Below are 13404 nucleotides of genomic sequence, written 5' to 3'. Positions count from 1 at the left end.
TGTGCCTTAAGAAACATGCCTAAGTATCCCTGTTCGGGCTTTTTTTAAAATTATGTAGGAGCCGCTTGAGATTGTCCAGGGCTGCTATTTGGCATGTTTGCACGTCAAGGAACCAAAAAAAAAATAAAAGCAGTGCCCCGTTCCATCGAATCGCACCTCAAACGGAGGCACCAAAAATAAAAAAAAAAGTTGGTTTTCGGCTTATTAGAAACATATAACTACCATTCAGTTCAACACAAATATAACAATTTGACACAGTAACACTTGTTCACAGAACAATTGATTAATTACATTAACATAAATCCAATGTACATATACATACATAAATATTACAAGTTTAGTGTCCGCTTAGGTCTACATGCGTTGTATTAATTGTCATTAGACTTAAGTATTGCTGCATTCTACCTACATATGCAGTTGGCCATTGTTTTGCCTCCGGATACGCATTGCTTGACCACAACAACGTCATAGGCGGTAAGGGACAACGATCTTTCAGAAAAACCTGTTGTAAGTGAAATTACAATAATAAGTTAAACAAACAAACCAACACATTCAATAATTGAAATTATTTGAGTAAACGAATTTTCAATGGACCTGAACAAAATGACTGCCATACACATGATCGGCGCATATTATGCGGTGCGCAGCAGAATTGGCCGGTGGTCGACTTCTGAGAGGAAAAAATGTGAAGCTCTGTTGTCATGACAATGATACAAGGATTACATTATATCTTGACGCAATTACATATCCCATATCCGTTATATCCATCCATTTGTCCATACTAACCTAAATCACATAACAAATACACGTGTCAGTCATGTAAACATTACTTATATTTTTAAAAAGCATAAAACACATACCTTGGATAACCCATCCACATGTAGGGACAACCTCAACTGTTCATATCTCTCCGTGCCACCAAAGATCTTTATGTAGTCTTGCGACCATTTGCCAAGTTCTTTAATCAATTCATTACGCATCATGGCCCAACACTCTTCTCCCATACCTAACAAAGAGGAAACTGACCGATATCGACAATTACCATCCGCTTTCACATCAACAACATCCTCAATGAAACCATGCATAAATGGCGGAAATTGATCCAACATGGGGATCATCCTTGCTGGCTTCGGTGGTGCAAAAGATGATGCACTGGGTCTGACAGAGGTGTTGCTGTTTTGAACCAAATGATAAGCATCAAAATACTCCCAATAAGATGGATCACGCTTTGTCGATCTTTCGCTTCTTTTCATTACCTTTTTCGAGGCACCTTTCGTCTTAACCTTTGTTGGAGGAGGACACATAGAGGTCTCATTGGGAAACGAGAATTCTCGGAGTTTACTCTTGAAAGTAACTTTTCCACAAACATCAAGTTAATCGAATCTTTTATATATTCTATCCATCTTGTCCTTGATTCTCACTTCGGCCTCACATAGCCCCTGGTCTGAAAAATTAAGTCTCCTCCAGTACATATGGACTGCATCCAGTGGGATGCTGCCACCCTCATACCTTTGTAGCTCGCATGCACAAGGAAGACCTAGCGTGGTTCTCAAGACACACCCACAAGAAGACACATTGTCTTTCAAATAACGTACGCGCTCAAACTCAACTGAAATTTCATTTAAAATGTACCTTGACACCATTCCCAGAAGCCTCTTGTATAAGGTTTTCTTGAAAACATGACCAACAACATGCGTACTTGTTTCGAATGATGCTCTAATTTCAGTGTGCTGCAGCGTCATCATGTTGTTCATTGCATCCCAAACACTACAGAGGTCTCCAATGCTATTCTGTAATATCCTCTTCAGAGACCAATGAGCAGATTCAACCCTACATTTTAAACACACAACAGAGAAGACAAATTAATAACAATAATGTTCCAAACAATCATTAAAAGAAACTTGACTAATATAATAAAACATTTAAATACCTATTTGTTGTTGTGTTGCCTAGGTGCATCGCCTTATTCGTCCAGGCCAAGATAAATTTCTCCTTGTGTGGGACAATCCATGTCTCACATACGTAGTCAGTGAACATTGGCCACGGGGAACACGCTACTTGAAACCTTTGAAGGTGCTCAGGGAACTCCTGTTTCGAAGGACAATCTACTAGGTTACCCCAGCTATCCATTACGTAGTCCCAAGCATTCTTCTGACCAACAAGTGATTTACACTTTGCCTTCACATTCTTGTCTATGTGAAACCTGCAGAACAAATTCTTACACTCCGGAAACACAACTTTCACAACATTCATCAGGGCTAGGTCTCTGTTTGTGACAATAACAACAGGAAGGCGATCGTTTCATAAAAAAAGGCCTCGAAACCTTTCCAATGCCCATACAAGATTGTTCACGTGCTCACCCTCCAGATATGCAAACCCAGCAGAGAAAGTCATCCCGGTTGGTGTCACCCCCACAATGTCAAGCAATGGGAGCCTGTACCTATTTGTTTTGTAGGTACTGTCTATCAAAAAAACAAGATGACATGCTTTACATAACTTAATTGCATCTGGGTGACACCAAAACAAATCACGGACCACATCTTCATCCTTCAATCTATGCCAATGAATGTATTGGTCACGTTCAAGCAGCCTCATTAGGTGTTGCATTTCACTGTCATCTCCTCTGATTGAAGAACGGTATGCACTTCTTGCATTGTAGATTTGTTTGATTGTGGTGCAACTGCTGCTGTTGTGCTCCTTCAACGTTAGCAGGATGTTTCTTGGTTTCACATTCGACTTCGTCATATCAGCAATGATATTCTTCTCATCATCTGTCAATCTCCCAACATATGATGTCCAACTAAGGTCTTCGTCAATTCATGGTTGTGAATCCCACATATCAGCTTCACCGCCCAACCTTCACCTCCATGCACTGGTTTTCCACGAATCTTAAATGGACAACCACATTTTCTAGTACCTGTGTCTTTTCTAACAAATTCTTTCTTCCTACCATTGTACTTACCGCTCCTTTCACACCCAATTAAGACAAATGAAGTTCTTCCTCTATTGCCAGTATATGTATCAGACCTCATAATTACTGCAACAAAACCATTTTCATGGGCAACCGTTTGAGCCCACTTCAAAACATCTTCTCGGGTTTCAAAGACCTAGGACACAACCATGACATATTAATTTTTACACAAATCATACATTAGACCAAACAATTAAAACTGATTGACATGATTACCTGAGAAGTATTAAAAGCATCTGAACAATCAACATGTGCTTCATTCACACCACAATCTTCTTCATTTTGAAAATCCATATCAACTTCTTCGGACATCGCACTGTAATATGCCCATTGATCTTCGTCCATCTTAATTCAAAGTATAACTATCACCTGATTCAACATTCAACTAAATAATTTGAACAATACAGCAACCCAAATTTTTTTACAAACTATCAATATCAAACTAATTCAACATTTGACAACCTCACACAAATATTTAATCTACATATACATAACCAAATTCAACTTTTAATTACATAATTCCAAAATTATAACCTACAAAGCTCATTTAACCAAAAAATACCTCAACCTAGGCAAAAAAAATCAACAATTCAACCAAAAAATATATTTTTATGTTTCACATAAATTACAAATAGAATTAACCAAAATAACATTCAAATAATCTTAAAACAAAAAAATCATAAAACAAATTACTCCACGGAAGAAGCAGCCTTCCGCAGTTGATATTACAACTGCGGAAGACAGCTTCTTCCATGGAGTCTCGCGGAAGACGTCTTCCGTGAGTGTCCACGGAAGAAGCTCTCTTCCGCAGTTGATATTACAACTGCGGAAGACAACTTCTTCCGTGGAGTCTCACGGAAGACGTCTTCCACGAGACTCCTCGGAACATGTTTTTTTCTTCCGCAGTTATAATGTCTTCCCCGGAAGAAAATTTTTTGCGTCGAATCTTACATCATTCTACTACCAAAAATAAACAATCAACCACACAAACCAGCTACGTACCTTACTTGATAAATATCACACTAAAGCAGAGCACAAGCACAACCAGCACCGACAAAAATCGCACAGCACAAGCACCAAAACGGAGAAAACGCGTACCGGAGTGGAGGAAACCAGGAGAGAGAAGGCAAAAAGGAAGAATGAAAAAAAAAACTGATTTTTATATAAGGAAAACGTACAGGGGCATTTTTGGGTTTTTAAAAAATTGCTGGGTGCACCAGCAATGTTGCTGGGTGCCCCTAGCAATTCCCCCACTTATCTTTGTACATATTAGATTAGGATTTCATTATTTTTGGGTCTTGTATTTAGGGCTCAATAATGTAGGTAGGGTACCCTAGAAATATAAGATTTTTCAGCCCTATTTTAGGGCACCTAGACTAATTTTTGTATTAGGGGTAGTTTTGTAATTTCACATGCATTAAGTGAATATTTGATGTGTGTTGAGAAATAAATTTAATTGAATTGGGAGAATCCCAATCCAATTAAATTTTAGAGGGGGAGGTGAGTATTTGCTTGCTACACCCCATTGCCACATCATATAGTCATACTTTGTGCATGTCCTCCATGCTTTACATGCCTCATGACAACTAAGCACACTTAGTGGAGAATCTTGGACTTGATCTTGGATTAGTGGACTGAACCATAGCTAAAATTCACTAATGATAATTAGTGAAATTTTGGCTCCACAAATTCAATTTCAAATTCAAGTGAAATCTGAATAGAAATTCAAATTTCTCTCTAATTTTGTGTGACACTTAGGCTATAAATAGAGGCCATGTGTGTGCATTTTTTCAACTTTGATCATTTGAGAATTACACTTCAAAGTTTAGACCTCTTTAGAGGCACTAAATTTTGTGCTCTTCTCTTCCTATCCCTTCATTCATCTTCTTATACCTTCAAGCTCTTATCTATGGCTTCCTATGGTGGTGAACTTCTTCTAGACTCATCTTCTACTTGAAGTGGCGTCTCCATTCATCTTTCTCCTTCTCCATTCTGCAATCAGACCTCAAGAAGCAAAGTAATCTATTGATGAAGAAGATCCAAGGCTTACAAGCTTCACATGAAGCTACATCATGTGGTATCAAAAGCATCTTCATCTAGGTGATGTTCTTTTGCTTCCTCTATCTTTTTGTTCGGTCAATTCACTTTAATTCCTTGTTATTAATCTTATTCTCCATGTATATCCTCCATTGTCTTGTGGTTTGGTGCTGTTTAGAGTTTATTCAAAAAAATAAACCGACTAAATCTTAAATCTACACTTGTTCTTGCATTTCTATGGTCCAAATTTTATAAACCTACTCTTGAATCATGTTTTTGTGTTGATTTTTGGTTCTATCATTTTTTAGTCATAATCTTCTTGTGCTGAACCTTTAGATCTAAATTTTCTTCCTAAATATTGATTAGAAAAAAAACACAAAAATCTAAGTGTAAATCACTTAATCCATATTGTCTTAGAGTCATGTTTAGTCATAATAATTGTCACATTAAGTTCTAAGTTTGTGTTGAATTTTTATTTTCTTGATTGAATTCTAGATACATTTGTTCATGTATTCTTGTCATTCTTAGCCTATCTTTTGAATTTTGAGTCTAATTCACGCATGTTATTTAGTTCATATCATGTTCTAAATCAATCCTTAGAAGTAGTCTTGTTGTTGAAATTTTTTTTGTTTTCTAAGTTTCCTACATGATGCCTATGATGAAGTTGAGTTGTGGTGCTGAGTTGTGGCTGGATTTGTGAATAAAAATAAGTCTTAAGCTTTCTTAAATTGTGTTATTCAAGATAATTGAGCATAAGCAAACACAAATTGTAACTATCTAAGCCTAAAGCAACATAAAGTCTTTATGATTTGTGTACATAGGGACTCATTAGGTAGGTTTGTTCTTATTTTTTGTTTCAATACAAACTTAGGTGCTCATATGGGACACCTTAGGTTTGTCATAATTTTTTGTAAGAATAATCAACATGAAAATAAAGAAAAAGGTATGTTTTATTCCATTATTTTCCTTAACTTTTAAAATAGTGATCAGGGGCTTCCCATGGACCCTAAGAGAATAAAGGTCATTCCTAAGTGGCCTACTCCACCATGTATAAGGGAAATTTGGGACTTCAATAACTTAATAAACTTTTACAAAAGGTTTGTCCCATATTTTTCTATACTTGTAGCACCACTGATTGAGTTGGTGAGGAACTATGTTCTCTCATGGGAAGATGGTCAGGAAAGGGGTTTTCAGTCCTTACCCTACTCTAAGATATCCAACATCACTAATACATATGTTTTTATTCTTTTTATAGGTGTTGAGGAAAGAATCTCTAAGTTTCAAGAACCTATGGTTTCAAGGGGGAGGAAATGTTGCAATCTTACCCCCAAGGGCATTGGATAGAAGACTCCAAGAAGATTGGACCAGAGATGCAAGAGAAGACCCTAAGGTTCTCATGAGTCTTAGGGTAGATTTTGGGCCCATGGACTAAGTATGAGTCCACTTATCTTTGTACATATTAAATTAAGATTTCATTATTTTTGGGTCTTGTATTTAGGACTCCATAATGTAGGTAGGATACCCTAGAAATGTAGGATTTTTTAGCTCTTGTATTTTAAGGCACTTAGACTAGTTTTTGTATTAGGGGTAGTTTTGTAATTTCACCAACATTAAATAAATATTTAATGTGTGTGTTGAGAAATAAATTTAATTGAATTGGGAGATGCCCAATCCAATTAAGTTTTAGAGTGAGAGGTGAGTATTTGCTTGTTACACCCTATTGCATCATCATATAGTCACACTTTGCGCATGTCCTCCATGTTTTATATGCCTCATGACACCTAAGCACACTAAGTGGAGAATCTTAGATTTGATCTTGGATTAGTGGGCTGAACCATGACTAAAATTCACGAATCATAATTAGTGAAATTTTGGCTCCAAAATTTGGCTCCACAAATTCAATTTCAAATTCAAGTAAAATTTGAATAAAAATTCAAATTTCCCTCCAATTTTGTGTGACACTTAGGCTATAAATAAAGGTCATGTGTGTGCATTTTTTCAACTTTGATCATTTGAGAATTACACTTCAAAGTTTAAACCTCTTTAGAGGCACTAAATTTCGTGCTCTTCTCTTCCTCTCCCTTCATTCATCTTCTTCTACCTTTAAGCTCTTCTACCTTTAAGCTCTTATCCATGACTTCCTATGATGGTGAGCTTCTTCTATACTCACCTTTAAGCTCTTCTCTTTCTCTCCCTCCATTCATCTTTCTCCTTCTCCATTCCGCTGCAATCAGACCTCAAGAAGCAAATAAATTCATTGATGAAGAAGATCCAAGGTCTATAAGCTCCACATGGAGCTACATCATACCACCTACCTTCTTTCATTGGAAACGGAAAATTCATCCTATGAGAACCTTTCGCCGAAAACTGCAAATTAAGGGTTTTGAGGAAGAAAATAAAATGTTCATACATGAGAAATTGAATAAAAAAAGATTTCATCTTGTCCCTGAACCATATGCTACCATGTGTGTGTCCTCAAGAACATTGGTAACCTTTCGTCAATGATCTTACTTTCATATGCTACAACCCACCATCTAGAGATTCAACCGAAACTGTTCTAAGAAAGAAAAAAAAACTGCTCATACAAAGATTTCATAACCAAACTTCAATATCTCAATTGAACAAAAATATGAAATCACTTCAACCGATTTCAATCGCACAAAAATACAAACAATAGAAACTTCCTTATTATGCAAAATCAAGTCATAGAAAAATCACAACATATCAGTTATCAATTTAAAAAAAAAACAAAAGTCCAATCTTGAGAGGTTCAAAATCATAGCATACCATTTCAAAAAATAAAAATCCAATCTTTATTGTGCAAGTGCATCCAATCAGGGATCCTCTCCCTCTCTGCGTGCTTGATCTGCGACGACTCAATCATCTCCTTCTACTTCTCATCCTTCCCAGGTGCTTCTCCAATATGTCCGGCGTCTCCCGGATGCCACAATCGTCCTCGACGACGTTGTTGTCGCCGCGAATCTTTGGATGTAGTGAGCGGCGTTGAGACGGTCGTTGGTGGCAGCCTTCTGGTGGTGGAGCGTCTCCCTTGTCACTACAAATTCACAAATCTGATCACAAAGAGCCCAATTACCATTGAATGTCTTGTTTTGAGACTGGTAAGGAAGACCGGAGGTGGGCGACGAGGAGCAGAGGAGTGGGGTTGTGGGACTGAATGAATAGGCAGGTTTTTTTTAAGGGTTAATAAAGTTTTTCAGTTCTATAAGAAAGTTTTGAATTTTTATTCCTAAATTATTTACTTTTAAATTTAATTTATAAAAAAATATTATTAAAAATAGTCTTTTGATAATTTTTTAAATTTTTTTAAAAATTAAATTTAAAAAGTAATTTAAGTACCAAAAATTTAAAATCCGGATTAAAAATTTATTTAATCCGTTTTTATTAAGGTAAAATGGACTTTTAACATGTTAACAAAATAGTCCAGCTTAGAATTTGTCCTCATTCATAACTCCTTAAAACTTACCGTTTTTCAAAACGTAACCAGCGTGTTTTTAAAAGCAACAAGTGTGTTATTTTTGGGTTGGTGTCCTTAGTGTGTTCGTATAACTATTTCACCATCTATTGTTACATTTGGAAAAATAATAACCAAACACCCTGTAAATCATGAAAATTAAGAAAATATAAAGCGTCGTCATTTACAATAATCGCCCCCAAAGGTTACAAAACATTCAAATATCACTTTCATGATTCTGTTCTTTCCTCAATGCTCTTCCTTCCAAAAACAATTCTCTCTCTCTTTTGTTGAATTTAATAAACCCAAAAACTGGAGATTGAAAATGATTAAAAAATTGACCCATATACGTTCACCACCAACAACACATTAATGTAATGAGAAGATTGAAGATATAGTTTTCTTGATCGAGCAACTCTGGCCGAACCATTCTCATCAGAATGATATTGTGAGGCAAAAGACCGCTGTAGTATAGCAAGGTTGAGATTGAAGTGGCTGGCTCACCAACTAAAGACGTCACAAGCCTCGCCATTGACCTAAACAATAAAGTTCTAAGAGACTGCAGCAATTAAGCCAGCAACCACACCAGATTGAAATAAAAAAAAAAAACTGTTATTTTAGGCTCCGAAATAAATATTTAAGCCATTTTTACTTTGTGGAAATTAAATGGAGAAAAAAAAAATCACAAAAGATAAGATTCTAACCATGAATGTAGTAACCTTAATGTAAACGAAGAATCACTGTACTAATGTAATTGTAATTAAGCTGGAGTTAGCTGGCTTTATATAGAGGGTAAAAAATGGATACCTTTTGGTTTGTCTTTCAAAGTCGATCTAGCGGTTATTCAAACCAACCCGTCAGCATAAGTGCGAATATTTATTAAATAATAAGTAAGTGATTGATTAAACATAAGTGGATAGTATATTAAAATTAAGATTTAATAATTTGTGTATTACTAGAATTTAATATTTAATGAAAATAATTTTTTATCATACTTTATTTATATTTAAATTGAATTTCAAATTAGTTAATGTCTTTTTTTTATGAAAAGAGGGTCAAGAAAAAAATGTTTATTTCATAATAAATACTACACATAATTAGTTTTGGAAGTTATATGAAAACTCAAAACGTGACCCTCTATTTATGAATTTCATACAAATAAAGTAAAATAAATAACAAGTAAATTAAAAATAATAAATAATTTGTGAAAAAATCAAAATTTTCTTAATTTCAAATAAATTTAAATCAACTTAAAAAATAAAAATAACATTAAATTTAAATTAGTTCTATAAAAAAATTGAATTAGTTCATTCAAACATATAACTTGATAATGTATTATAATAGGTTTAATTATTATTTTAATTCCTGAATTTGGGAGCTGTATTCTTTTTTTTCCTAAAATTTAAAAATATCTTTTTTTTAGTCTCTGAATTTTTATAAATTATTCTTTCTTAGTCATTGACATGATAAATTGATATTTTATGATAATTTTAAACACTTAGTGGTAATTTTTTTAGTACTTTGTGTCAGTTTTAAAATACAAATACAAGCGGTTAAAAAATAAAAATTAATTTATGATAACTAAACTACCATAAAGTTTTAATTTATTATGTCAGAGACTACACAAAGTGATTTGTCAAAATTCAGGAACAAAAACCATTTAAATTTCAGGGACTAAAAAAACACACACCCTAATTTAGAGACTAAAATGATAATTAAATCTTATTTAAAACTAGTTTTGATATCAAAATCCAATTTTTATACTTTTTTAAAAGTTTTTGAAACCAGCTTTGTGAGAAAATTAATTGATTTTTCAAATTAGATCATAATATTGGCTCATTTTGAATTTATTTTTTAAAATTATCACAAAAGTTGACATAAAATCTCAATTTATTATGCCGGTAACTAAAAATAATAATTTATCAAAATTCAGGAACTAAAAAAATATTTTTAAATTTCAAGAAGTAAAAAAAAATATACCTTCCAAATTCAAGGACTAAAACAATAATTAAATCATTATAATATATAAGATTTCTCTTTATAATTTAAGATATAAATAATTTTTTACAAAATATCATTTACAAAAAATTATAGATGATATATACTCGCGAATATCATACTTAATACATGCAAGATTATTGAAAAACAATAATTAGACAAATCCATCCTATTACAAAGAAACTCCACTGAACAACAATCAGGAACTCTATCCCACCAAACATATATATGAGTGATTGCAAAGATCAACAATGGCTAAAGTATCCGTATAACTATTTCCTTCTCTAAAAATATGAAATACTCGAAAATTTGTGACACAATCTTCATACAGTTGAGCCAAAGGGTTTTGAAAGTCCCAATGAACAACATTCACATCAGAAAAGGCTTTGAGAACTAAAACAGCAGCACAACCTCCAACCAAAAATCATGCCAACCTCTTTGCAAAGCAATGGTAATTGCCAACACAGCTACTTCAAACTCAGCTCTAAGCACTGATTTAACGCCCTGATAAAGAGTGAATTTTCCTCCGGTATTGGCCAAAGTTAAAGTAACTAAAGTTTACACTTTAGACATATGAGAAAAAATATTTACTAATAGTATTTATAAAGTAAAAATGATTTCATATATTGAAAAAATGCTACATATGTTAGTAAAAGTGTCCAACATATTTGTCTTAGGTCTCGTCTATCGTTGAATCAATCTTGTTTCCCTCCAAGAAAGCACCCGAGTGATCTCTAAAAAGGCCCCCACAAGAAGCATGACCTCATTACCCCCACAAGCAACTTGTAACTAATTCTGTTAGAGTAAATAGGCATTTTAGTCCCTGACTTTGTAAGCCTTTTGCATATTAGTCCCTATCCTATCGAAATGTAAAAAAAATCTCTATCTTTGCATAAGTGTTGTAAAATAGTCTTTGCCGTTACATTCGAAGGTAACGTCGTTAGAGAGAAACATTGTTGGCAATTATAGTGTCACGTAGACTATCCAACGTGGCAGTATTGTTGGCAGTGTTGCAAAATAGTCATTCTTCCCTTTCATTCACTCAACCACTGTGCTTCTTCTTCATCATCCTTCACTTTTTCTTCTCCCTCTCCCTCTCCCTTTCTCCCCTTCCCAATGTCATATCTCCACCTTCTTCCCGGTGCCACCACCACCCCCAACTCCGCATTCCTCCTCCACCCCCATTCTCCCCTCTTCCCCTCCAAAACCCTAACCCCCAAAAAACCCAAACCCCCTCTGCCCTCCTCTAGTGGAATCGCAAGCCCGAGCTCTCCAACTCCACTCCCCGCGTCGCCGTCATCTCCTCCGACTCTAACAAGTTTATTACAAGAAATAAGGTTACTCGGAACGTTCACATTATTATACAATCAAAGAAAAAGTTTAAAGTTCTATACACTGTACATTATCATTTCTTCAAAAGCTTCTGCGAGAAAATCTTCTTGGAATACGGGCTGTTTCGAGAAATGGCTTTGTGGAACTCAATTGAGATGTTAAAACTGGTATAACAACAACTAAGATTCTTGCTTCTGGAACAGAAAGGAGAAAAGAAAATTGTGGGTGGAAAAATAGATATTCAAAACTGAAAAAAAAAGAACCATTGAAAGGAATTTTGTGCTTTATAAACAATTATGTTTCGTTACCCGAATTGATCTTGAGCTAGGAGAAGTGCATTAGCACATATTTCTACAATCAACTTTTCTTGATACTCCCCATTTGAATGGCTAATGCATCTTTGCAGAACACAACATCCGTGTTGCTAAGTTGCGATGTCAACACAATACTTTGCAACAACAACAAATATAAACTACGGAATGCAAATAATAGGGTAAATATAAATTCTGCAAGGAGATGTCAATTTGCATATTTATTCTACATTTAATAATGAGCGACACCAATTCAATCATAGTTCACAAGCTTTTTATCCCAGAATCCAGATCATTACAAGCTTATTTCTTTTTGTTCATTGATCCTTATTCTATAATATTGGTCTATTTAACTAACCCAGTAGATATTAATTTCACAATGGAAGTAAAGGCCATTAGAAATCTAGTTGCCTAATTTTTTATAATTAGCTAATGGACAATTGTACTAGGATACTCTAGTTGATAAATTCATAACCTTTGCCGACAGCAACGTGGGGGGTGGAGCCGGAGAGCTCGGGCTTGTGATTCCACTAGAGGAGGGCAGAGGGGGGTTTGGGTTTTTTGGGGGTTAGGGTTTTGGAGGGGAAGAGGGGAGAATGGGGGCGGAGGATGAATGCAGAGTTAGGGGCGGTGGTGGCGCCGAGAAGAAGGTGGAGAGATGACATTGGGAAGGGGAGAGAGAGAGAGGGAGAAGAAGAAGATGAAGGATGATGAAGAAGAAGCACATTGGTTGAGTGGATGGAAGGGAAGAAAGACTATTTTGCAACACCGCCAACAATAGTGCCACGTTGGATAGTCTACGTGGCACTGAATTGCCAGCAATGCACCTCACTAACGACGTTTGAAATTTAACGACAAGGACTATTTTGCAACACTTATGCAAAGATAGAGACTATTTTTATCATTTCAATAAGCTAGGGACTAATATGCAAAAGGGCTACAAAGTTAGGGACTAAAATGCCTATTTACTCAATTCTGTTACATAAAATCTCTGAGGTGCTTTGGAGGGTTGATTTTCCTCTTTTGTCTCCCTATCGAGCCTTGTTGCTGCTTCCTATCATCCCCTATACCATCCAAAAACACCTTGTCAACAAGGTGAAGTGGGGTTTTGAGGCTATCCCAGTCTTCCCATGTAGTGTCATCAGGAGGTAATCCTTTCCACTAAACCAACACCTTCAGCTTAGGTGGAGTAGATTCATAGTCCCAACGTGTACTAATGATGGCCAAAGGAGAAATGACAAGATAATTATCAATTGTTTCAGGAGGCAAAGGTAAAGGTGAAC

General features: G+C 35.3%; 3 long non-coding RNA genes across 3 annotated transcripts; all 3 read right to left on the bottom strand.

Moving 5' to 3' along the window:
- Positions 1-307: 307 nt before the first annotated feature.
- LOC114367546 lies at positions 308-3103 on the bottom strand. Its single transcript, XR_003657235.1, has 4 exons — positions 1931-3103; positions 861-1830; positions 595-786; positions 308-502 (listed from the first exon to the last, which is right to left on the bottom strand). It is a non-coding gene; the product is annotated as an uncharacterized LOC114367546 (long non-coding RNA).
- Positions 3104-7431: 4328 nt separating this feature from the next.
- Positions 7432-8253, bottom strand: LOC114367411. Its single transcript, XR_003657185.1, has 2 exons — positions 7796-8253; positions 7432-7560 (listed from the first exon to the last, which is right to left on the bottom strand). It is a non-coding gene; the product is annotated as an uncharacterized LOC114367411 (long non-coding RNA).
- A 358-nt stretch (positions 8254-8611) lies between these two features.
- LOC114425528 lies at positions 8612-9238 on the bottom strand. The gene is made up of 2 exons (XR_003669238.1): positions 9185-9238; positions 8612-9039 (listed from the first exon to the last, which is right to left on the bottom strand). It is a non-coding gene; the product is annotated as an uncharacterized LOC114425528 (long non-coding RNA).
- Positions 9239-13404: the final 4166 nt, after the last annotated feature.

The sequence above is a fragment of the Glycine soja genome, chromosome 9 (genome assembly GCF_004193775.1).
Source record: "Glycine soja cultivar W05 chromosome 9, ASM419377v2, whole genome shotgun sequence".
In the NCBI taxonomy this organism is placed as follows: Eukaryota; Viridiplantae; Streptophyta; class Magnoliopsida; order Fabales; family Fabaceae; genus Glycine; species Glycine soja.
The sequence above is the reverse complement of the archived record's forward strand: the minus strand, read 5'-3'. Positions and strand labels throughout refer to the sequence as shown.